Source organism: Myzus persicae, unplaced genomic scaffold (genome assembly GCF_001856785.1).
Source record: "Myzus persicae strain clone G006 unplaced genomic scaffold, MPER_G0061.0, whole genome shotgun sequence".
In the NCBI taxonomy this organism is placed as follows: domain Eukaryota; kingdom Metazoa; phylum Arthropoda; class Insecta; order Hemiptera; family Aphididae; genus Myzus; species Myzus persicae.
Window position 1 is genome coordinate 54,868 of NW_019104219.1, and position 27,892 is coordinate 82,759.

A 27,892-nucleotide genomic window follows, 5' to 3' on the forward strand; every position below is an offset into this window, starting at 1 on the left:
GCGGGACCCGGTATATGCAAACGCGGTATATACCGCTAACGAGTAGATAAGATTGATGTGACCGATGTAGAGATCCGATTGTCGCGATATGGCATTTACATTTTAAGAGCATGAGTACGGATCGGGATTCCTTGGCTGTCCGGTAGCACACTGCCAAGAGAATTATAATGATTTATTATTTATATCTGTAAGTGGAATATTTTTTTGCATTGTTTAAGTTAAATATTTGGCTACGTTAAGCCGTTTAGATGCGATTAGAGTGGTTTCGTTGTTTTTGTATTGGTATTCATATATTAAGTAATTGTTACTAACTAACGGTCTAACACAATACATTGCAACCTATAAGTATGTATCTTAACATTCTAACAACACGTGACTAACGCAAGGCAAATAAATCGATATATTGCATGAAAAAATCATAATATTACTTGTGCATTGTATGTACTAGAGCAATTAAGTAATTGTTCCCACTACAAGGTCCATTTAAACATTTTGTGCAGTACGCACTAATTTTAAATACTGTTATTAATTATTAAGTGTGAAAAATATCCATGTTCTTATGATTCTATTGAGTGCAATATATATTGCAGGAGACAAGAGAACTTCCGTCTATCAATATCAAAATAACATACCAACAACAATCACGAAAAAAAAATTAAATAAATTAAAATTGTTCTTATAATATTATGTATTATTTGTATTTTGATAAAAAATTGAATGATTCATAAATCATAATATATTGATTATTTGTTAAGTTGTATTTTTTTTTTTTAATTGATACTAAAATATTATCATTATTTAAATTACTAACTAATAAAAAAAATGTATGCAGGCCGTAAGTACTTACTCGGACTTAAAGTTTGAGATTTGCTATTATAAATATATAAATTATCAAATTATCTAAACAGACATGCCGATTAGACAAATGTCCATAAAATTGTCCATCATTATCCGTCTATATTCGGAGCACAAGATGTTCAAATTATTTTTTTACATATTTTTTCAACTCATCAAGGTTACCGACTTATCGAGGTTCCACTGTAATATCAATAATATGAACGTTGGCGATTTTCATTCAAGACGCGTTCCAGAGCCGATTAATGGTGCGTGTTACGAGATCTACTCGTATAAAATGTTATTATTACCATTACGATGCGATTGTTTTGGAAAATCACATCGTTCGGTCCTCTTCGAGACTTCGGGATTCGTGTCGAAAACTTCGACGTAAGACCAAACGCCGAACCCGTTGACGGGTGTGCTGCCGACACGAGTCCGTCGCAAGGGATGATTTATCGGTCGCGGGCGACTCGCGGCGGAGATCATCAATCAGTGGACGGTCGTCGCCCGACAAAAATGCCGCCGTTTTGTCTCTCCCGATCCGCCGCCCACACCGGACACAAAAGTATAATAGCAATGATAATGATAATAATTTTTGTAAGCGAACGTCGGCGCCGGCGGCCGTCGGTCCGTCGCCAGTAACGACGCGCCGCCGCCGCCGCCGCCGCCGTCGACTGCTGCTAAGTAAATATAATATTATGCGCTCGGATAAGGTCGGTGGTTCGTCTGAGATTTTCCGAGTGAAAACGCGGAGCAGATAAGAAAATCATAGTCGGCGCCACCCCTACGAACCCCACCACACCCTTACCGTCGACCGCGCACAACCTCTTGACGATTTATCGTACGGCAGAACTGGACGATGGCGAACACACGCGCTGCAACACAGTCGACACTATTATAATTTATTTCATAACAATGTCATATTGTTTTGCACAGTGTATAATAATATAATATATTATACACGCCCATTTCCCCGAACGGTATTTGCATATTAATATTATGTAATTTATTTTCTCCTAGCTCCTTAAACGAATGTGACTATATATGTGAGTGGTTCAGAGTCACTCGTGCAACAGTCGCAAACCGTAGATTTCGATCCTGCACAAGTCGACCCACCAATTCGTATAAATTCCACGAAGTTGTGATTACATCTCTGGAAGTCTCTACGTATAATATAATACCAGTATGTATGACGTTTACCAAACTTCTCTATAAAATTCTTTACAAGTATGTACATTGTACACCGTTGCAGGTCGCACAACAATCGGTCGGATTAGAATCCAACAGCAACGACGTTATGTATTATCAGCCGCCCGACATCAATGCATTACGTTGCAATTAATATATATAACTATGCAGCCCACTCGCAATGTAGGTAGGCACATTAAATGTGCTTAACGAGCTAATTACGTTTTGATCAGTTCGTCCTTTTATAAATTGATCGATTGTAATAATATATTGCAGGCATATAATTGCTTAATTGATCCTTTATAGTCGTACCTACTTTTAATTGGATACTTAAATTATCTTTGTTATTAATCGTTAACATTTTTATTAATTAGTTATAATTGCTATTTTTTTTTCATTGTTCGTGAACCTCGTTTAGAACGAATAAAAATAATAATAATGATACGAGAGTTTGAAAATATTGAAAAAAAAATTTCTATTCACGAAAAAAATTCAAGGCTCGATTTTTTGGTTTGTTTTCCCACAAGTCAAGTATTCGCCGTTGTTTTTCTCATCCGGAAATCACGAATGCTCATAAATAAATAAAGTGCGAAAATAATTCACAAACAATATGGAAATATAAAGACGGCATGTAACGTGTATAATAATGCAAAGCTCCCGTAAAAAAATTCGCATAGGTCGAATGGAAATGAGGCCAGCAACGGTTGTGGTATCAACCAGTATTGACTCATATCGATTGTTTTGAATGCGATTTATCACGTGCTGTCGGTACTAGTTCGTGTCATAATGTCGAGACCATTATTTTCGAGCTTCTAGAAATTATCGAAACAATAATATTTTCTTTTCACGAAAAACTTTCCAGGTTATAATTTTTATTTTTTATTTCTTCAAGTCATCAAGTCATCTACTCATCGCCGTTCTTCTCGTCTGGATATAACGGCCGTTTGTGTGGGTTTACCGCATACGACTCACGAATACGAAAATAATTTATAAACAATATTGAAACACGAAAATAGCACGTATGACGCGTATAAAAACTTGCGCCGATCGAATGGAAATAAGTCGCGCACCGGTTGTCACACCAGTATTTGTTTCGGATGTGATTTATCGGTATTACTTCCGTGTCATAACGACGAGACCCGAGTACAGTGCACACAAAGTATATTAATGGCACACTGCGAGTCCGCTGAGAATTATTTGCGCCCGCCTTGATAAAACTTCGTCACTCGCGGGAACCTCGGCCCCGCGGAGGAGGAACGCAGTCAACACGGTAAGTGCATTTGCGGACAAGGGGCTGGTAAGTCGTCTGGAAAAAAAAAAAATAATGTTATTTACGTACGTATAAAAAGCCGAGAGTACTAAAAGAAATAACATTAACGGTGAGTGAAATTTTAAGGTTAACCCGCGGACACGCGGGTAATAAAATAATATTATATAACACTAGGCGACCGTTATTATATATATATATCATTACATTATATACGCGCTTATAAGGGTAGCGAGTTCTTGGTTTTTTTTCGCACCCCTGTAAGCAATATGTCAAAATATCCAAATTATGTTGACGCCGTGCCGGTGTAGAATGCATGTGCAACCGCGAGGTCAATGGGGTGCGAAAATCCTAAATGGATTTTCGTGGTGAGCCATACATTATACCTAATATGCTACATGTTGGATGTATATAAAATATTAATAATAATATTTTCCTTTTCGTTTGGGATTTTTTTTTTTTTTTATTACTATTCTCCCGCCGGCGCAGGGTCGTTGGCGATAATTCACAACTCGAAAAAGAAGAGAAAATGTTGCTCATTTATACCATATTATTATTATTATTATAGTAAAGGTGCGTATGACTATTAATGTCGTTATTTATATTCGCGCAGCACTGTGTGGGATTCGTTTTTAGCTAATGAAAACTTTTCCACGACGTAATGGCCGTAAATGATTTTCCCGCGGGAGTCGTGTAAAAATATGGAAACCACATCTATTTTGTAGGACCACGCTGTTTTAGTTAACGTTTAGTTTAATTTTCAATTCTGAATGTACATTCATAAATATTCTACAAATGCAAATTATCACGAGAGACACTTTTAAGAGCCAAAACTGCAATTACCTGCAGTCGTAGAATTTGTAGAATTCAAACGCGTATTGTATGAACTGAAAAATTTTTCAGAATAATAAAATCATTGCGAACAACCCATATAATATCAGCACAACGACTGACTAGTATGAAAAGATTAAAAAAACATCAATCTGAATATTAATGGCAAATATTATTAGGAAACCTCCCAATACCTGAAATATATAATCCTGTCCTGTATATACGAACATTTTTATGGTACATACTACGTTTAACGTTGGTCAACAGGTTGATGAGAAACTTTGGAGGAACCAAAGTCTTCCCTCCCAGAACTGTTTGAAATAAGCTAATATTGTTTTGGGTAAATGTGCAATGTACTAATATATACACTTACATAATATTGGTGGCATTATGTTTACTATACACTTTCAAAAATACCTGTATACTAAATATCATTGATCTTTAATATAAGCTGTTATAACTGTTGGCAACTGTTTCCTTTTCAATCGAAAAATTGCAGAAATTAAGGGCCTATGCCCTATAGGTACGCCTATGGCCCAGGGTGGGCCAAAAGATTGGTTGTATCTGTATTTAACCATATTTCCGTGTTTCTAGGCAGTTCGCATAAGTGCATCACCCCGGCCCCACTCGTTTGGAATTTTCGATAATTTTCTTTACCGATATGTCGTACGTAATTTTTATGAATCTGTAATACAATTTTCAAAATTTGTACGGTCTTGGTTTTCTCGATATCAATCAAAAAAAAAAAAGAAAATTTTCGATAACTCCAAATGGGTGGGGCTGGGGTGATGTACATTGTTCGTATCTGTATAAACTGCATCTCAGTAGGTCATTTTTTTTCTCTAAAAAATCGTGAAATACTGCGAAATGAGTTTTAATAAAGGTACAGTTGAATATTTTCAACTACATTTCACGATTAGTATTAGAGCATAGATAAATTAATTAATTAGTAGGTAATACATACAAGTAGGTATCTCCCTTTGCCGTACTGATAGTGGTAATTCGTCGTAATTTTTTATAAACTTCTTAGGCCACTGAGTTTTTGTGACACCTACAATCCTTGATTCAGGTAAAAAATAACCCATTGCCAAAATCAAAGTGTTAAACGTTTTATTGTACATAATTATCAGAAAATAGTTGTATAATAGATAATAAATTATTGCTGTATCATTGATATTTTGTTATTATTACTTAGGTCAAAACGCATGCCTTTCACGAACAGCAGAATATTATGTACACATATATACAATACATTATTCGCAGTTAATCTGACAACCATATATACACCGAAACAATAAAAACCCGACCTTATCAACTGCGTGAACGTCATCGTGTTGGAACAAATCCAGGGCAACCGCGATGTCCCGCGTCGATCGTATCACTTCAAAATTTAAATAATATGTTCACATTGAATAGAATTGCCACGCCGTTTGCGTTTTACAGTATTTAATGATATTGCCGGCCTGACCGTAATATTTATAATGTTAAACAATATTATGAAATTATAATATTGAACACTATTAAACACTGTAAAATGATATTCGTTATAAGCTGCAGTTTTTGTAGATAACCAGTTCGAATAATGTTTTAATCTCGATAATTATTGAGAAAAGACCATGTGGTGCCTACCTATATCGAATTACTATTTTATAATACTATGATACTAACTATCTACCATTAATGCGCATAATAATAATTTTTAACGACACACCAACAGTATAGCAATTGATTGAATTAATATTCCTTTTAATTTAGTCAATTTAGTTTAACTGTCTGAAACTCGTAAAACCTTTTTCGACGCACTGACGTAACGTGCAAAGATAATCATTTCACTTTCCTGACGTGTATTTTATATGTCAGTGTATTTTACAGCCAAAACGAAAATCGAGTGTGGATTCGAGAGTCGAGACAGACCAATGAAGAGAAAGAAATCATCTGCTTGTTACTGCCGTTACAGTGACGTATTTTTTAAACTTTCGTAGTTTTATAGATTTGGACAGTACCTAGGAGCATTTCAATTTGTTTTGGTTTTAAAGGGCAGTGTTTATATTTTTTTAATTTTAAATTTATAAATTATAATACACGAATCGTATAATATATATAATCGCCATTTTATTGCATTGCGATCATTGTGCCTCTTATAATATTATAATCCTTTTCAGACGTTAAGGACGTGTTTTAATGTGTGATAACTGATAAGTAAAAGGTAAAACAGTAATGAATATAATACTTTAAGACGACGAAAGATAATATTATATTCACTGACGTAAAATAAAACATTAACAAAAATGTCATCACAACTAGATTTGAATACTTCCAGCATTATGGATACTAGAATACAAGTGGTTAACAATATTAGGTGTATAAATACTATATAATGGCATCTAGTATAACTAAAAAATAATAGTTATTAATTATAATAGCTCATAATTAAATATTTATTGTGATTAAAAAAAAATTATTATTAGGTATGCTGATAAGTATAATTTTTTTTAAAATAATTGTAAGTAAACAATCAAAAAAAATATTAAATTATATTGTCATAGGTATGTGACTGCCTTAAATACTTTAAATCGTTTTTACTTAAATCATAATAATATGTCTGCTGATGACAAAGAAGTAGCAGTACAAAAATAATCGTAACACGGCGTTATGTATAGACTATTCTGGTACATCACGCTACCGAGGGTCCAATTTTCTAGGACACTCTCTTAAGTTAAATGTAATATATTTCAAAACTTTTTCTTAAATATCAAATTTGTGGAATAGTGGAGGTGGCTAATGCAACTTCCCTGTATCTTCAAGTTTTTATAAGATTAAAAAAAACTTAAAACTTATTGACGATGGTGTTTTAAAAGTGTTGTTTATGTTCAGCTCACGCCAAAAAAATAAAAAAAATAAACATATGAATAAATCCATAATATTTAATAGTTTATCGCTTCTAAGCATAAACACCGATGACTTTGACAGTATTTTGTAAGCACGGTCTTTAGAAAAAGTCCACGCCTACTCACGAACACATTATTATATTGTATGAAGACATTATTTTTATAACTTTGATGTGATAATAATATATTATATGGACGGTATACATCGTATAATGCATTATAGTATTATACAATAAAGTCTATGGAGAGATTATTTTATAGGTCAATATTTGTTTTCCCCAAAATTATTGACATTTTTTGAAAAATATATGGTAACGTAAAAACTAAATTAAGTAATTATTTATCATTCAAGATTTTAGAAACAAAAAATTAAGGAGTATTTCATATAATTTTATTTTCTTAAGGTTTTACATTTTATAAATACACATAAGTTTTAGTTTCATATTTCGAAGCAGAATATTTTTCTGTGAACTTTGATATACGACAATAATAATAATAATAACTGAATATAACAAATAACTTGTAAATATTAATAGTTTAGATTTGTAAAACTACACCCCACAGCACTGCACTCAGCACAGCAAAAAGTGAAACCCTAAATGCTTTATAACTTATTAGTTATTAATGATGTACAAGTTGAAAATTCGGTATTAAACATAACACACAATGTACTCTGCAATATTACTTATCAGAAAACTGTACGAACAGATATAATGAAAAATAAATCATTTGTAAAATAATGTATTTTTTCGAAAATGTTGTTTAACATAATCATTGTGAATTATGAAAAAAAATTATTTTTTTTTAAAACTTTAATACTTTTTTTGATAACGTTTTAGTGTTTTTTTTTACTATTTAGAGAATCACCTTCCGGCTGCAGGTAATTTACGAAAATGGGTGTGAAGGTATTGTAGTTTTTGATCAAGGTATAAATGAATATACGTTTGGCATAATATCTGTTCTTTTTAGTTTTCCATCGATGTTTACAACTCACTGCATTGGCTTATAACGTCGAAGGTCTCGATATGAGTAGAATTTAGTGGGTCGGAGTGACTCGGAGTGTAGCTCGGTCGGTGTGATTGACTTGGCTTTTTTATTGCCACTGCAACAACGCGACGCAATATCAACACTGTTCGTACTCGGAAATCCGGCGAAAAAAACGTTGATATAAACTACCTGCGAGTGTAAGTCTCTCGTACGATAATAATGTATACTGGTTTTAATATCCGGCACTGCAGTGTTATATTTCTTTTAAATTTGTTATTTTTTGTTTCTTCTCTCCCGTAGAACATAACATTATATTAAAAAACATAAAACCTTGACGCGCGGTGGAGTAAAGGGTGAAAGAAAAAAATGATTTCGGCCGGCGCCGGAGGATGCAGTCGTTTACCACTGTATTTATTATTTACCCTAGCGCGCAAATTTCCCTCTAATAACCACCCCGCGCTATACAGGGTTTTGTTCTTCGGGGGCTATAACGTCGTCTGCGCAGGATACTGCAGCAGCAGCAGCAAATACCGTTCACCGGAGTTGTAAATAAATGAGAAAAAAAATACCCCCCCCCCCTGCGAACGAGAGAGACACGCGCACGCGTTTAAACGTACATTTTATATATATAGGTATATTATGTATTTATTTATAAAAAAAATAAGCGGTTGGGGGTTGGGGTTGGGAAAGTCGTTACGCGCGAAAAGAAAAACCACTCCGGCCGGAGGATTTAGTTATTTACGTCCCAGAGCAGTATTATTTTTCGGTTAGCTTAGGTTATTTTTCTTTTCGCGCGCCCAGCGCCAGATAACCGAGCGAAAGGCGGTTTAGATTTTTTTTTCATCCCAACCCCGATAACGGGTTCTCGTCGTCTCGACATCCCAACTCGGCTGCGGATTTTCCTTTTTTTCTATTTTTTTTTTTCATTTTTCATTTACCTCACCCGGCGCCAGTTGTTCAGATAACACAGCCACAACACGGCCGAGTGTGACCGTCAAGCAGACCGATTATGCCGCCGCCGCGCCGTTTAAACGAGCGACAGATAACGATAGATGCACCGATGCAACCATCATCATAATAACAATATAAGTATTATAATATATATTGTTATATATTTTCTATAAATTCTGCAGCACGACGGTAGACCACTATTTTTACGACCCTGTTATCGGTCGCGACTCGCGGAACGACGTCGTAACACGCTTTTCTCTCCTTTTTCGTCATGTTATACCAATAGATAACGAGCATGAAAGTCGTAGACATAACAATATAATATTTACATGGAAATGCGAGCAGACGAGAAGTTGTGTCTGTAAAGTTGGCTCCACCACTATACTATCATTATTCGATCTATGCGACACAATTCCAACATGTTCTTAAATTAATTTCAAACTGGTTGTTAGAATTTACTAATAGAATATTATATTACAAGCTAAAAACCATCTCGACTTATAAACTTGTGAAATTCACTAAAAAATATATACATATATATTAGATAGTTTTGTGAAAAACTGACTCATAGTTATGTATATTTGCAAGTAATTTGCAAAATATCGGCACAGTTTTCAAGGTTAGGCAAAAAACAACTATATGTACTGTATTAAATAATACTATTACATTCTTATTTTATCTGACTGACGTAACCCAGATGGCCACCTGATTAGATGGAACCAAGAAGCTAACAACAAGCATAGTATAGAACTCGATTATTGGTCCGACAATAATAAACCTACCAGACTATAATAATAAATCCAAAATTCTAAACTTCAATTTCATCGTGGTGCCGTTTCAGTGAATAATAAATAATCACCGGGCTTAGATTAAAATTATATTATACAACATACTGCCGACGTAGGTACTAGACATTCGTACTGTTTTTAGTGGTCGTCAATTAATATTATTTCATACGATGGCATTCCTCGTGGAATTAACAATTTCAGAATTTTGTATTTATCAATTATGGAAAATGCAAACGTTGGTTTGTTTAGACCGTGTTCGTAACAAACCGTATACTAAACAAACAGCATATTGGCTTACAATCGTTCTTCTTTGTTGTCATTAATAGCTAATATTTTATACGTAGGTACCTTCTGGCATGCAACTAATTATTATTTTCTGGGGAAATGAAAACTATATTATGCGCAGTATTAATTCAGGTTAACAATGAACAATGTACCATTATTTCGATCAGAGTACCTATTCATAAGTATTTATCGAGTTGAATAACATGACTAAAATAATTGTATGCACGCATTCATTTCAGTCAAATTAGATTTAATATACAACCTGCAATAGAACGAGCTCTACATTTTTAACGAAATAATGCTCCCATTTTGTACATTAAAAACTAGATTTTAGTTACCGACATAGGTACCTATTTTAGTAAGTACGGATCGATAATTTGGTGTACAGTATACAAAATATGGATGAAGACGTACAATATAATATATTATATATAAATTTGAATATGACATAGTCTAATTTAGTTGATTTTCTGGTGGTGTTTCCAGAGTATACAACTACTGCCTACTTTAAATATTGTACTATTTAATAATTTGATTTAACTTTTATGATCGTACTAATATGTTGACAGCAGATAATAATATAAATCAATTTGATTTCAAGTAAAAACTAAAAAAAACTTAATAATAAACTGAAATAACTGTATGTTTTTTTTAATGATAAACATTTAGAATAGACCATATTATATTTATATTTAATTGTTGTATTATTATTTTTAATAATTCAAGAATAATGTGAAATTAAAATTACAAAAATATGTAATTTGTTTTATTTAAAATACAAAAGGTGGAGTGATAATGATTCCAACATACGTCCAATGTTAGTATAATATAAGGTTATGTGTACTATTTTAAATTTGTATTTCGTGCAGTGTAGTTTATATTATATCCAATGAAAGCAATATAGGCAGACGCTGGATTTGGGTTGCTTCTGAAACGTTATTATTTACAACGGGGGTGTACAATACGCGTATTTCAGTCATACCATGACGTATATTATAATATAATAATAATAAGTTTCCCGTCTAACCGTTTGTTTCTGCGGTCGATCGTTGTTTTTCGTGTGTATAATTTTCGTCATAATATTATAATAATAATATAGTTTCCGGAACGTTTAGAGGGGAAAACAAAAGCCACCCCATTTTAAACTATGATTCTATAATAATAATAATAAAAATAATAAGAACAATTGTGGTTATTATTATGATAGAGATAACCTACGCAAATTATAGGTAAATAGGTACCTACATGTACGCACACGGTCAACCGAATCCGTTGTTGGCGTGACGAAAACGCGACGGACAGACGCTATACTCGAGCAATTAGCCAATCATTGTTCTGCGCAGAGACGCTGCACACATAGCTACTCGTACCCGTAATGATATAATTCCTAAAAAACTACAGACGAACCAGAATACAATCGATCGACTGCGATAATTATTGGGTGGACGCCATTCTGTCGCCGGCGACCGGGCCGCGAGACTCGAAAACGCCCGTCGTCGGTTCGATCGCAATTTCCAATTTTCCTCGTCGCACCGGGCACGGGCAAAGGTCGCGAGTGCGTGAGCGCGCGATCGTATCACTGTGACTATATTGTAATAATTGTTGTTGTTGCCCCGGCCCGTCTGCCGGACAGCGGTCACTGTTTAATGATAATTATATATATTTTATGTGGAATACATACATATTATAGTGCGCGCACACGGCGAGAGGCGATCGTTACTGCAACACAATATTTGCATGTATATTATATCGTCCGCGCGTGTGTGCACGTACTTATACATATATATATATATGTAATGTGTATGTACGTATGTAGACATATATATATATATATATATATATGACGTATATTACCACTCGCCGCCGTGTCATATCAACGCTCGTACTTTATTGCGCGATTAACGAGCGTACACGCACTTTATTATTTTATCACCCACCCCCCGAGTTAATGTATTCATCGAATTCCGAGTCACTGCCCCCGCGGCAAAATGTCAAACGCGCAAAACGTCCATTCGGATGTACAATATTATTATTATTATTATTATTATTATTGTGTTCCGTATTATACGCATAATAATAATATATGGATATGGCGCTCAGTCTTCATAGACACTGTACACGCACATCGAATTCGTCCCGTTATCGCGCCGACCTAACAATGATGTGACTGTGTAGTTTTATAAACAATAATAATTTACGATGGCGCGTGGTAAGTTCACGCGAATACGGGTAATATCGCGTCGTGTTGAAATTGGAAAAAACCGTATGTGTGGGAAATTCGAATATCATGATATGACATTGTATGACATTTATTGTTTTTGATGGGCCACGTAATCCTAATAGGCGGTTGTTGCCTTGACTCTATCCAAGATATCTTGGATTAAAATAATTACACTACCACAAGTTCGATGGTAATAGGGTAAGAGATTTGGTTTTGAACAGGTACACCTTATGATTCAAGCTACCCGACAGAAAATCGTGTGATTAGGTCGATATCCGATGGCTGAAACTTTCAAGTTTGATACATGATAGCATACTATTTATGATATTACTTGAATGATAATGATACTTAGATAGAAGACTTAAGTGATGATCGTGACCCGTATGCACTACTAGACAAGGGCTGTGTATAACATCAGCATTACGATCGGCGTAACAACATCTAACAGTGTTGGTAGGTTGTCTTGACAAAAAATATAGTGACTTAACGACAAAATACAATCTATATATATATATATATATATAATATATCTTATATATCTTATCCTACTGCCACTCACTATCGTATATATTGAGTGAACGAGTAAACTAAAAGCACCTTCTATGTTGTTACGCTTTCGACACACTCGTTGCTTGCCCAGTAAGTATAGTAGTATAAGGTTGATGGTGATAGTATACAATAATTATTATTATCAAATGACCTGTTTCACGGCTACGGCTGTATCAGATGTTTGGAGGACGGCTTTACGATGATGAATAGAATGACGAGGCTTCTGCACTCAGCGACAACTGCAAGTGTCATCACGACTGCACCGCGACGACAACATATTTGAAGGCACAGTTTGCACTACGACAACAATAATAACTGAGACCGTCCTCCATACTCGGCGATGATTAGAGCGGCAATATCATGATCCGCGAACTTCCGAAGCCGATAACACGAGCATGAGACCGGAACGGATCTTAAGTGATTCGACAACCTAACAAACACACGTCTTCAAGACCCTTCAATGCCCAAAGGCAAGGAAACACCATAAATCAATCGGGTGCTATGGCGGATCGTGTTTCGGAATCGAGGATGTCCGCAACATTAAGACGCAATCCCCCCCCCCCCCCCAAAAAAAAAACACTATGTCTATTCAAGGTAAGTTGACCCACTCAGTTGACGAAAAAAAAAACCCAAACGGGACAGACGGACCCGCACATTGACATACGAAAAAAGGCCGTAAAAAAGGTATGTGTCGACAGCAAATTAGGCGAGACTTAACGGAGCTCACGCGCAGGACAGCGTTAGAAACTTTTTATTTCGTTTGAACCAGCTTGCTTGCCGTTATTACCTATTAGTTGTTTTTTTATTATTATTTATTAGTATTATTAGTAATGATACTTAAAAATATAATAGGAATCGTTGAAAATTAAATCGTATAAATTATTAAATTATTATAAATATACATTATAAATCAATGAAATATAAAATAAATACCCCTTTCATATGATCATCGTCGTGTGCCGGTATTATACTTATTCCAATATTATTTTATGTCGAGAACCGATAAGACAACTATAATATATTTGTGTAACGTATTATTATTTATTACCTATATTGCTATCTATAATCTGTGTATTACGAAAAATGAGACTTTATAATTATCATCAAACGTTTTTAGATATCAAACCGATACGAATATCTATGATCGATATCATACGATATTTTCTCTAAACAAATATTAAGCACCAATATACGTATGTACGCGTGGTTACGGATCGCTGATAGTTACCAATTATAATTTATAAACGTATTGGCTTAATTCGCTTAATATTAGGCTCAACACTGGTACGTATTTCGAACTCGGATATTAGCGAGTGGTATTTCCACAGAAGTTACAAATCCAAAACTATTGAATACAATTCATTATAATATGTAGATGGTGTAATGGTGTTCCATCGGTCTGCGGCAGTTTAAATGTCTTCGGCGCACCTGGTCGTCGTCGTCGTCGTCGTCGGTTTCTAGCTCCCCAGACAATTAGACTACCCTATATTATATTATATGCGAAAGGACCGAATTTAACGCTTCATATCCAGTTGGAGTTTTGGACGTATAGTGTGGTTTCGCGATGTGGTCGATTTCACACCGCGAACCGGATAAGCCATATGGTACGTTATTTGAAAAACTTGCGGTCGCCATAATCGTCGCGGAAAAAGAAAAAAAAATCGTATTAAATAATATTATAATATTGTAACGTTAATATCACCAGAGCGTATTATTACAGTACATCCGTCATATCAACGAGTACGAAACGATAATAATATGTGCAGTATTATTGAAACGGCACTTTGAAGGAATTTTGGTATAAAAAAATTGTATTTTTAATAATTCGTACACTGAATGCCGTATTTAATTTTGTTTCTTTTTGTTTAAATAATTTACCTTAACATGATTATACAATTTAATAACTGGGTGGCTTATTTGCTCGACTGCAGTGAGGCAAACCGTAAACCGAAGACAACTCGACTCGGTGAGGCGATATTACGTTCGCAATTTATATTAGGTACTTTTATCATGAACTTAAACATGGTATCGAACAATTATTATATAATACATCTAAAATGAATACGTTTTCTGTGTAAATAAAACACTGCAGCAGTTACGGAATGTGCCTGCTGCAGTTGATTTGACGACGACATAACAATAATAATATTTAAACATCCAGATACGAACATGCCGACAAAACGCGCAATCGAAAAACTCTACGGAAAGTTAATTTTAATTTTTTAGGTAAACGTTTTATTATTATCATCATTCGTCTTCTGCGATATTGCATGGCGCCGTAGGGTACTTACATGTACAATATCTCAAAATTGTCTTTCAGACCCATTAAAAAATAAATAGTTACCTACGTCATAACTACATAATATCTGCCGGGCTTATTATAAGATGTTTTTTTACTGTTCTGCAGACAATTTCGCAAGGGTTGCTGTATTTACATGAAAAGTATGAGTTTATTTTGTTTTATCAACGTGACCCATGCGGTCTATTTATGCGAACAAAAATACGTTTCCCACGCGAAAAGTTTCAATGACAATGATATTAAAAAAGTTTTGAAGTACCCACGTATATTCATGATAAATAAATAATATTTTTGTATATTTTTTTAATATACATTTTTATATCATTTTTTTTATCCTTATCGTCGTAATCGGGTACAACATAAAGACGACGACAACGTAGACGGGATAAATCGAGGAAATCTGATAAACGAAATTAATTTAATACTAATAACGACAATAAATTACCTACGACACGCAGTAGTGGTATTTTAATTTTATTTTTAAGTTAAAACGAGATTATTAAGAACATAATAGTATTACAAATGACAATATATGATTTATTTTCAATATTAACGTTGTTCGATAGGAAAATAAAATATAAATATTGAACGAATCGTAATAATATCATTACACTAAGTAGATTTTCGTCAGATTTTTTTTATCACTGTATTTGATTTAATTTGCTCTGACAGTTCAATTTTATAGATGAATGATATTTTTTGTATAAAGTTACTGCTGAAATACATTTGAAATTAAAATGAATATCGAAATGTCACCCCTAGTGTTACACCCATTTTTTTTTATATTCATTCAACTCGGGCACTTTTTTTTTCCTAATAATGTTCTAACCCGTAACCCGATTGTACATTTTCTGTATTTATTGTTTTTTTTACGATTATTTTTTTTCGTTTCCCTTCTTTTATCGCCCTCTTTTAAGTCCCTCGTTTCAGTACAGTACTCGGTAATTTCACATTTTTACATTTAAAATGTATATATCATTTATTTTATTTTTCTGTGGTATCTAATCTAGATACTAATAAATCGAATGGTTTACCACAATTTGTTCAAAGTGTATATTTGCACTAAACTATATCACAAACTTATTATGAAGTTTTTTTTTAAACTGAGGCCGACTTCTATATTATTATATATTATACGATAGTGATCTTAAAATCATTGAAGACTGAACAGTGTAAGGTTTTTCATATAATATTATAATCGAATTTATAAAATATATGATTCATAGTATTTCACATTTTGTTAACATTTTTTAAATGAAAACATGAATGTTTTTTGATCAAGTTATCGCCATAACAAGCAAAAAAAGTCATCGCTAGGCGGGTTGTTTTTATCAGCCAATTGATGGTAACCTACTATCCCATAATAAGCTTATTGAGAAAAAAATAAAATCATTTACGGATTGTATGTTTATTATTAAAAAATATAAAAAAAACTTTTCATATATATTGTAAGGTAATATTGTAACCTATACATGTATAGACATTATTATAACTAAAATATGGAAAATGATTTTTTATTAGGACGCATACGAGTAGGTAAGAGCGATATAAGAACATGCTAATTTTCTCATACAAAAAAAACCATTATCTATTGATTAATCGAATAAAATATATATTAAATATTTTTTTTCAATTTACATTTCAAACAATGTTTAGGAGTTTGCAAAGTTTAGTGAATAATGTTTTGATACGTATATAATCATTATAATACTATCTGACTGTGTAGATCTGATCCATTATTTAAACCTTTATAGTATCTTAAGTTTTTTTTTTCAATTCCATGAGATACAACGAGTAGTCTTATCTCCGTTATTGAATCTAGTTTGTCTTCTTCGGCCGTCATTTAAAGTTTTATTTTTACTTCACATATATTATCATAATTATACGTTGTTTTCTTTTTTCATCAGTGTTTTTCGTTATTTGAGTTCGGTACAATATAATAACTAGGTAACTGATGAGATGTGTCGTGGAGATAAAACTATATACGTGGTCTGGCTAATCGACAGACACATGTATAATAATAATAATAATAATAATCGTTGCCGTGTACACGTTTTCGCGTGACGTCTTCGAAGTTTATTTGTACATAATATTAAAAGAAACGTCTAAATATATAGGTACAGCATTTTTCGTATATACCTACACGATAATGACAACAACGATGTGAATTAAACGTAGAAGTAAAAAAATAGGACCGATTTTACGATAGTATAATAGCAATAATAATATTATGTAGGTATAATAAACACTGGTAGATTCCGCTGGTGTGCAGCTGAGCCGGTGCCCCGTCGTTGAGTGTCTGTCGCAAAAATGAAAAAAAAAACTCTCGAAGAGGGAAGAATTCGTCGACACACACACACACACACACACACACTAACGCCTCCCGCAGAGTATACCGTCGGCAGACGAAATCGGTTGTACCCAAGTCGAGAGAAGGTCTCAGAAGGGGCGGGAAACGAGTGGCGGTACGGTTACGTAGAAAGCGGACGGCGAGAGTGAATTTTATGCAAAATCCGCGCAAAGACGACCGTGTAAGGTGTCCGTCTCGGGTGAGTAAGATAAACGACCGTGCTGGGTCATTGGTTGCCGCCGACGACCGGTCCCGCGACGGTCACCAATGTGAGCACACACACACACACACACACACATACACACATGGACGCACACACGGAGGCTCATTATAGAACGTGTGACTGGGAATTCTCTGTGTGCGTAAGTCCGTACCGGGAATATTATTACCTAAGCGTATGGTTCGTGTGTAGTGACTTGCCGAGTCGGCGCGTCCTTCAGAGAGAAAAATAAGCTAAATACATTATGTTGTTGTATACACTTACATACATAACTTACGATAGTCCTTATAGGTACTTCTTTACCTTTGCGGATTTTTTTGATTTTTCAACTAACAGTCATTTTTAAAAATAATAAACGTTACTAGAACTTGCACAACAATTCAACAGACGACAAGAAATCACCATATTACGGCAACAGTCGAAGTATGAAATTTCCATTTAATCTACTCAATATTATTTATCGGGATCTTCCCACAAAAATGCAATCTAAATTCGAGATATTATATAATACCCCTGTCCACAAAACCGAGCAATCGAGAGAAGATCTCGGTGAAGATAAAAACTTTTAAATTCAGAATTTTCTATAATCGAAATAAACAATGTAAACAAATTCTAAAATGTTCTAAACATAGCACAAGACACCAGCTAGGGGCATCGCTGCTGTCGTCAATTTTAGACGAAAAGATCTTTAGTTTGTCAAAATTTAAGTTAATTTACGTTATCCGATTTTTACTTTGAAAACAATTTGAACTTCACAGAAAATTGTCTATAAATCTATTAATCTATAAGGAAAATGTTGTAACAACCAACAATTAAATACTATACTATTGAAAACTCGAAAATATGATTTAATTCTAATATCATAGTTTATTAATACAAACATTAAAAAAGACAAGTGTTTCGTGCAATCTTCAGACATTTTCCTGCTGAATTTGGAGATTTTTTCAGAAATAAAACCAGACAGCGTTAACTAGCTTTAATTTTGTCGAAAAAATAAGTAATTTGTCACGAAATTCGTATTGTGAATCTCATATTTTTATACACTTTATTTATTCATCTATTTTTATGCAATGCGCACACCAGAGAGGTACATAACCACCGGGGTAGCTAAAAGAGATTAAAAATTGCCTAAATGTCGCCCCTTAAATAATTGCCGCAGCGAGGCCCCTCAATCCTATATACATGTAGTTTTTTACAGAAGGAAACAAATAATAATTTAATTTAACTTTGTTAAGTCGTCGACAACGTAGCTCATAAAAATCGTGCATCATCGCGTATGGTACCGAATATTACACATGCCTATACGTACTCTTATATAATAAAAATAGGCACCAGGTTCGGTATCATTTTATTTTCTTACAATTTTTACGCCAAACAGATTCCGTGATATTATTATAAGCTATAAGTTTTTCACAAAATCGTAAATGCCGATAGCCGATAGTCTCCTCCATAGCTATAGCTGCACTTGTAAAGAATTTCTAACCGATCGCCGACTAGTCTATGGCGGACCTCGTCGCAACCCGTGTAGTTATAAATCGGTAGTGTGCTGTACCTATATATAATATAATAATGCTCGTCCGTTGCGTTTCAAATGTGCAATCCAATCGGTCGGTAAGCGAGACGATCAGTCAGTGCCGTGAGACTAATGATTTTCACACGAAAACTCACTGGAATAGAGGTATCTCGCGGCAGCGGTAATGAGCGGTAATATCGATTAACGTACACCGCGTTTAATTATTGTAACCCGCGAGAATGGCGGCGGCGATAATGCGTTTCGTGTCCCGACCTGTCTGTACGTCCCTACAATACGTCAATACGCACACGCTACGATAATAATATACGATATTATGATACTCCGTGGAATCAGTGGTAGGTATAACTGTAAGGGGGTACTTATTGAACTTTTTATGGCGATAAAAGTGTCTCATATTTCCTGCTCTCCTCCGCCAGTTTACTAAAAAATATGCCAACGCCAGAGATCTGGAAATTCTTTAAAATAAAGAAACAAATGCAATACATTTGACATAAATAATTTATGATTTTTTAGTTTTATGATATTATTTTCCTTAAATTATAGTATCAAGTACCTGCCTACCTTCATTTATTTCACGTTTTTGATGTTTTGAAATAAGTTTAAGCGTATTATCGACGTAATCGAGTTAAATGAGTTCTTAAAATAACCCAACAGTATTATTTAATGAATTATTATGATCACAATATTTGTTTGGAACAAGTATCATGGCAACTTTTATGTAGGAGCTTGACATTATTTACCGATATGGCGTTACCTATACGATTCGTTTCTGAGCCATAACATGAGTTTTATAGACTTGAGTGTAAAGACAAACAATTAGGTTATTGCTATGATTTCGGTGAAAAAATTATTTTTCCCCCTAGTTTTTTACCCAGTAACACGAGCGTGACGAGCGACAGCGACTGCTTAAAATACAATACACACCGTCCTACATAAAATATATTATATTATTGTATTTTGGTATATTATTGTTTCCTAGTGTAGCTATATGTCTCTTTGTCACTCGGTCTCCGACACTCTCTCTCTCTCTCTCTCTCTGACTAATTAAGACGGAAAAGTTAGTTAAAGTAGCGGCAGTACTGTTGGCGGCCTCAATTTGTCAACAAAAAAAAACACCCGGTAAACAATTATTTAAGTCCGTTAATCAGCATCTTTCCGAGGACAGCCGTTTCTGTTTCCAATTTGCTCCGGGGGCGTATCCACGCAACACACTTCTTGACGTTTCTTATTTTTCTCGTGTAAGTACCACGCTCGTATGTTATATTATTATTATTCACGCTGACCGCGTGTGACAGAAATTAGATAAGAACAAACGACCGGCGGGACGACAGACGGCCGTCGTCCCGAGCGTGTTGAGGAAATCGTTAGCGCTCTGTGTTGGTTTTAATTTTTTTTTTGGTTTATTTTTGTTTTTCTCCCGCCCGCTTTTCCGGAGGGTTTCCGCCGACCAGACATCAGCTAGACATCGCCGCCGCTGTTTACAAATAAATCCGGCCTGGTCGACGGTGTCCAAGAATGTTTGGCACGCGAACACAACAGCATCTGCTGCCATTGAGTCAACACGCGTCCTCCCAGCGGCACACGATGCACAAACGAACGATGGTGATAATAATAATATACAGCACAAAAAACGATCGTACCACTGATGTATACGTGTGTTAACGTGCCAACATACCTATCCATTATTTATGGACGAGTTTTCAAATTAATTTTTGTTTTTAATGTTCTTCGATCTATATTACTTTACAGCGAGTGAAATTCATGTCATATAAGCCGTAGAGAAAATATATCATATTATTTTATTCAGAACATATAATAGCACAGATACACCGGGATAACTTCAAACGTTGCTTTTGAGTTTAAAACTTTGGTTTTTGAAAATCATAGTTAAAGTAGAACAATATGGTATTGACTTCTGGTGAATAAAGTATAATAGAAAATACCGAAATTATTTACACGTTGAGAAACTTTAAAAAATGAAACGCGTAAATAATAAAAACGCATCATATAACGTTAAGTTAGGTTTTAGGACCTATAAAGTATGAGTCGAATAAAATTAAGTTGAAAAATTCCGAAAGTGTATTATAAGCTTTGTATACTGCATGTACTAGGTCTATAATATAGTTACATATATCATAGCTATAGGTTATATACTAAAGTACTATAGTCTATAATATTAGTTTATATTTAATTTGATTTGCACAAGAAAATGTCTACCTATATTTATTGCATTGATCAAATAATATTAATTATTGTTATTACATACTATGGTATTATACTCAAAATATATTATTTACTTAAGCCTTTATTATTGCTATTGAAATCATTATTATTATATAATATATATTATATTATCATCATTATAATTTCAAGCCTTAATATCAACAAATAAAGTTTATATTATTCTGTTAAAACATCAAACACAACTGATAACTCTTCTGAACAAACACAATCTAATATTATTTTCAGAGCATTTCTGTATTATTATAGTCCTATATAATATTTGGACTTTGGAGTAACCATATACCTAACATATATCATGTATGGAGATGACAGAGTAATTTGAAATTATATTCAACGTATCGTCGTACTTTTAAGCTTGTGACGGATAATATCCAACTGAAATTTTAATCCAGCCTTGCATATATGTAGATATACATATACAATATAATATAATACACTATAATAATATGATCCTTTTTAAAAATATAATTTAAACGTTACATTGTCGTAACTTATACGACTCGTAAGTTTGAACTACCAAACTACATATTATATTATGTATAAATATATAACATTTTGAGGTTCAAGACATGAAATTATCATTTTTTTGACGGTTTCCTACTTCAAGGCGTACACAAGATAAAAATATTCCCCTACTTTAGTTTTGTCAACTTTTACAAATAGTAGTAACGACTACAGTTGTAGGTACCTATACAATATAATATACTTTATGTACATTTACGTACTTTATAGAGCGCGTGGGCAGTTAATCCAATCGTTCGTAACCGGATTATGGTTTGTAGGCGTCTCTATTGCAGCGTTCCATTTGTACTATATTATATGATTCCATTGTTATTGCGATATAACTCTCGACAAACATAATATAATACAATAATAATATTATTATTTTACTTTATCCCTCAGACGATATTGGTATGATATAGACGCAAACAGTGGCCACACCTATATGGCCGAAGATGACACCTGCAGCAGCAGCAGCAGCAGCAATCGGTTTATTAAACGAGCACCCGTGCCGCGTACATTGTAGCTGGTATCTGGTATACTTACATCATATTGTTATATTATTATTATTATTATTATTATTATGTGAAACTCGGAGCAACGCAACAATGGGTATAGAATCGGTGTCCTGCCGAGGTCCTGTCCAAAGCGGAGGAAAGTCATATGACCGATCGTGTGAGCTACGCACGTAGCTATACCCATAATAACACAATGCAAACGGTTGTGTGTATAGGTATGTGGTAGTGGGTACATTACGAGAGATGATAACTTTTTAACCGGTCGGCGGTAGAAATATTATAACCGCGACGATATAGGTAGGTATTGCCGAGAATCACTCGTAAACGTGACCGGAGAACACCGATCGGTCGACACGATACTGTGCGAAAAATATGTGATCGATAACCCTCCCCCATCCCCGAACCGCGCCGAGACATCGGGTGAGCGATATTTTTTTAAAACAATGAGTACAATGTGTTACGAGAGTTTATGTCTTTAAATCTCAAGAAATGTATAAACATGAAAATATATTGTTTGTATCGGCCACTCCAGGTACCTACTTACACATGCTATTATATTATGTATACCATAATGTCTCTTGGACCTTGTTAGAAGCGATTGAACAACAGTATTATATTCTACAAGCTTAGGTGCCCATAGTTATCGGGCTTTAATTTCAAAAGTTTTTATTTGAGCAAAGGAAATACTGTATATTTTTGTTTACCGGACACCCGGCTTTTGTCGTATGCGATTTAGCATGCTGAAAACGACGGTGAAGTCAGAATTTGGTGGTCGGGCTAAGTTTAAGCAATTTGAAGTCCGAGACCCATCCAAGATGGTCTTATACAACAAGTCGATGGATGTTTACGATTTTAATTTTACGATCAAGCGCAGCGAGCGAGTGACCACGCCAGGTGTATATGAAAATACTTTATATTAAATTTCAATTAGCCATAAATTTAAAACCAAGTCAGACCACCAAATTCTGACTTCACCACTGGCTGAGCATGCTTAGGGCGCGTAGGCTGCTTAGCTAACTAGGTGCACACGTTAAAAAAAAAAAAGTGTGCTTTAAAAATGATAAACCGTTAAAATAATATGCGATTACGTTTTACCACAGGTCAATTTGATTAAACTATAATATCACATTACTACATTTTTCCAAATATACTCTTATAACATAACCTTTTTGGTTTGAATAAAAGTTTATATGTTCACTTTATCAGTAAATATAAAAAACAAATAAGCTTTGAAACATATCATTAACAAACAACTTTTATTTTTGAATAAGAATTCAACTCAAATGTACATATGTATTTTAAAATTGTATAGGTAGCGTGGAATTAGTACCTTCAACAATTTTAACCATGGTTATTCTGTAATTTCGAATCCAAAAATTTTAATAAAAACTATTTTGCCACTAGATAGCGTTAGTAATTTCTATTTTTTTTCCAACTAAGTCTGTTTCTTAATATTATTTTGTATGCCGACAAGGTTGCCTCAATTGATTTAAATTTTTATAATATCACTATATTACTATTAAGTAAAATTTGTTTCATTTTAGGTTTACTTTATACATAACACTTGACATTAAACACGTCTTAAGGGTAACTCATTTCGTTAATATGACAATACTGTCACCCTTCAATATAGTATAATAAAGACACCTATTATAGTTAACGATCGTTAAATGTTAATTTGTATTTTGGCATTAGTTATAAAAAAAAGTTGCAGATAATTTATGCTTAAACGTAAGGTTTTTTTTTTTTATGAATTCAATAATTTATCAGTATCTTGATGTAAAAAACAAATTAAATTAACTATCTCTTGCCAAGTGCAATCAAAACACACGATTTTGTACTTTGATTCTCAACTAATCCTAATGGATCATTTACTTTTGAAACTATTTGTGTAAACATCAATGTTTATAATATATCACAACGTGATTGCTTTTGTTTTTTGTTTAAAATAAAATAATAAACAGTTGTAATCGATAGGGAAGTATGGTAATTTTTATTTATATTTACTTACAACTAACGTTTCAATTAATTTCAACTTCAAATAATATTTGTCGAAAGCAAGACTTACGATAAAATGTATAATTCCAGTCATAAACGCTTTATGAAATAATTTAACTGTCGTTTAGTATCGTTGTGATAATATAACTGAACGTTTTAAACTCAAATCTGGAAAAACTAAAAAGGCTCGGCTTGCCTAACTGACAGTTAAATCGTAGGATACAGTTGTAGGACATATAAAATGTTTATTAATCACGTACGAGCGTAGGTATACGCACATCGCCCAAACGGTTTTCCACAGCCGTCGAGTATATATTGTGTGACAGTATTCCTACAATTTATTACCATACCTATTCATTGTAGGGTTAAGCGTATAATAATAATAATAATAATAATAATAATAATCATAAGTAAATAATAATATTCTCGGTGTAATTTCGTCTACGAAAATATTAATCACTGACGTAGATATAAACCGCAAAGGCGGCGGCGTGGGCTTAACCATTCACACTTACGCCGCAGACGAGCCTGGAGTGGCATTTTTATTTTTAGTTTCTACGTGTTTTAACAGTTAAAAGACAAAAGTTGAACGTTCATGTGTGTGCGTGTATTATACGACTCTGCTCGTATAATTAATAACTGCGGTGCACGTTTTTTGACACCAGGTCGTTTGTTCACAGCTTACTTGTATCCGGACATAATATTATTATTATTTTGTCGCATGCATTTTAGTTAGAAAGCGAGTGAGCTGTTGAACACGTGCAGTTTTGCTAAACAAAACGACTAATGAGACCTACTCCAAATTATTTTCTAATATGATATTTCCAAGCGGTTCCTCGTGCTATACGACGCGACGTAGTAATAGTAATATATCCGTCCATCTCGTCCCCCTCCCACATGTTATATTTATTAAATATCGTGTAAAAATATAAAAATCGTTTTACCGACGCTGACGTGCTTTCGGCGTTTGTTTGCGTTGTCGTCGCGATGAGTAAGGTTAGCTAGTTCGATACCCTAAAAATAATAAGAACCACAATTAGTAACAATATATACGTAATATACGTATTATGGAGGTGCGGTTTTTTAGAGACAAGGAGAGCGTGTAATAATATTACTGTCGCTTTGTCTCTGTATAAAGATACATCATACGCAAGGGCGTATTTCAATAATAATAATATTACGTCTATGAGTGTGCGCAAACGATAATAATATTTTAATAATAATTTTTTAGGCATCGGGTTCCAGGTCGACGGGGTAGTATATAAACTCGAGGCGAGATAAGCTCGCAAAAAACACGTGGTTACGGTATGCGAGGCGCTCGGTATCATCCGGTTACATGTGTCGTATGTTACGGTAAAATGACTTACAACGGTAACACCTAGAATATTAACACACATCATTACTGGTAAATGTCCAAATTTCTGGCTTTGACCGATTGATCTTGGAATTTGGTGAGTATAGGTATACAAATTAATTCAATCACACCAAATGTTCAAACTATAATTGCCTTAAAGAGATATATTAGTATTCGAAAAAATTGTTTTCATTTTATTTTATTGATACATTTAAAGCGATTAAAATTAATACTAATGATTAATTAGAATTATTCAATTACCTATGTCTATGTGTTTGTTTGCAGATTATTAAAATACTGACTACAACTGTTGCAGTACCTTATACGATATGCGACACATTCCATTAAATATTTTTAATTTTGTCTGTAGTTAAAACGTCATGTTGTAGAAATAATTAAAAAATGTTTAGTTAAATAATGAAAATAATTATAAACAAAATTTGTACATATAATAAACAATCATAAAAATATGTGTGTGCATAATAGATTGACTAGGTACCGACATTTACCGTATTTATATTATGGTTTATCCTATAATTTAACGATTCTCGATTGTATAGTCCAAACTACACGCAATAATAATCATTCGTAGTTTGACCGTATTGATTTGTATAATATCTTAGAACGTTATTGACGACGATCAATATAGGCACCTTGGTAAAAGTCTGAAATTTGGACATTCCCCCAACATCATAGTATTTACGTGCAACGTAAATAACACTAGGTAGGCTGGTAGGACATCACATGGATTATGCGTCCGTAGTTGCATATACAGGCACACAAGATCGCGACAACGAGCACTATATAATACTGTGAAGCCGCGACGACGTGATAAATTTTCAGGAATGCGGAAGCGAACGCTCGTCGGCCAAAAATCCTTTGGCTTCCGGTGACGCCGTTCTGGAAATCCGAGAGCCACCCGCGGGACCCGAGGAGAGGCTGCAGCGGCGGCGGCGGCGGCGGTGCAATTATACAGGTTTATTAGTCTCACGTTTCCGGGACCCATAAAACCGCCGCCGTCGGTAATGGAACGCGTCGGCGAGAGCCAGAGAATAAGAAGCCGCCGCCGCGCGCGTTCGAATATCTCTCTCCCCGTCACCATCCTAGTCTCGCCCCCCATCCCCGCGCCGCGCCGCCGACGCCCGCCGACAACTAATTATTATTATTGCCGTTTGCCAGGGTGATGTCATGTTTCGTCTGTCGGCTTATTCTCACCGCCACGCCGGCCGAAAAGTACGGCCTTTGAGCTCCGTTATAATTATGCAAGCAGCCCCACCTTTCCCGTAACTCGACGACAATAATTGCACGTGGCACACCTATGGTGTAATAATAGGTAGACATTATTTTATGCATACTTATCTAATATAATATGCCACAAGTGCGTGTGGTCGTACATTATACGAAGTAAGTACTAGTGGTGCGACCAGGGGGAGCTCGGGGGTTGTCACCCCCCCCCCCCCGAAATCTTGTTTTTTCCTCTTCGTCTCTTATGTATATTATATATATTATGCATTGAAACGATGAATCCCCCCCTCCCCCCACTGACATATCATTTTCCAGTTGCACCACCGGTAGGTACTATAATAATGGGTATATTTATCACAGACATATTATATTATGAACAAACCTATTGTAAATCCACAGGTCGCACATGCGTAAATTCAAATTGGATACACGCGGCACCGGCGGTAGTATAGAGGTAGTTTTCACTGTGCAATACTGGATAAATGCACACGAGCATCGGTCACTCAGTCGGTCACTTGGTAGTACCCTCTAATCGGCTCACTTAATGTAAGCGACATAGATCATAATAATATATAGACAGGGCCGGTACGCACTCATATAAGTCCATCTCCATGGACAAATCGAACAGGACGTTCAGCCGCAGTGTTTCGCTTGAAAATATATTGTGTTGAACGGTCGCAGCATTTTTGGATCGCTATAGTACTACTTATTTCTAAGCGAATTGGCAGGCAAATGATACGGCGCCGTTACGATACATTTCGGCTTTTCCGATCACGAGTATTATACATAATATTTTACAATATTCATCATCGTTGCACCCCGAGCGATCGACATTCA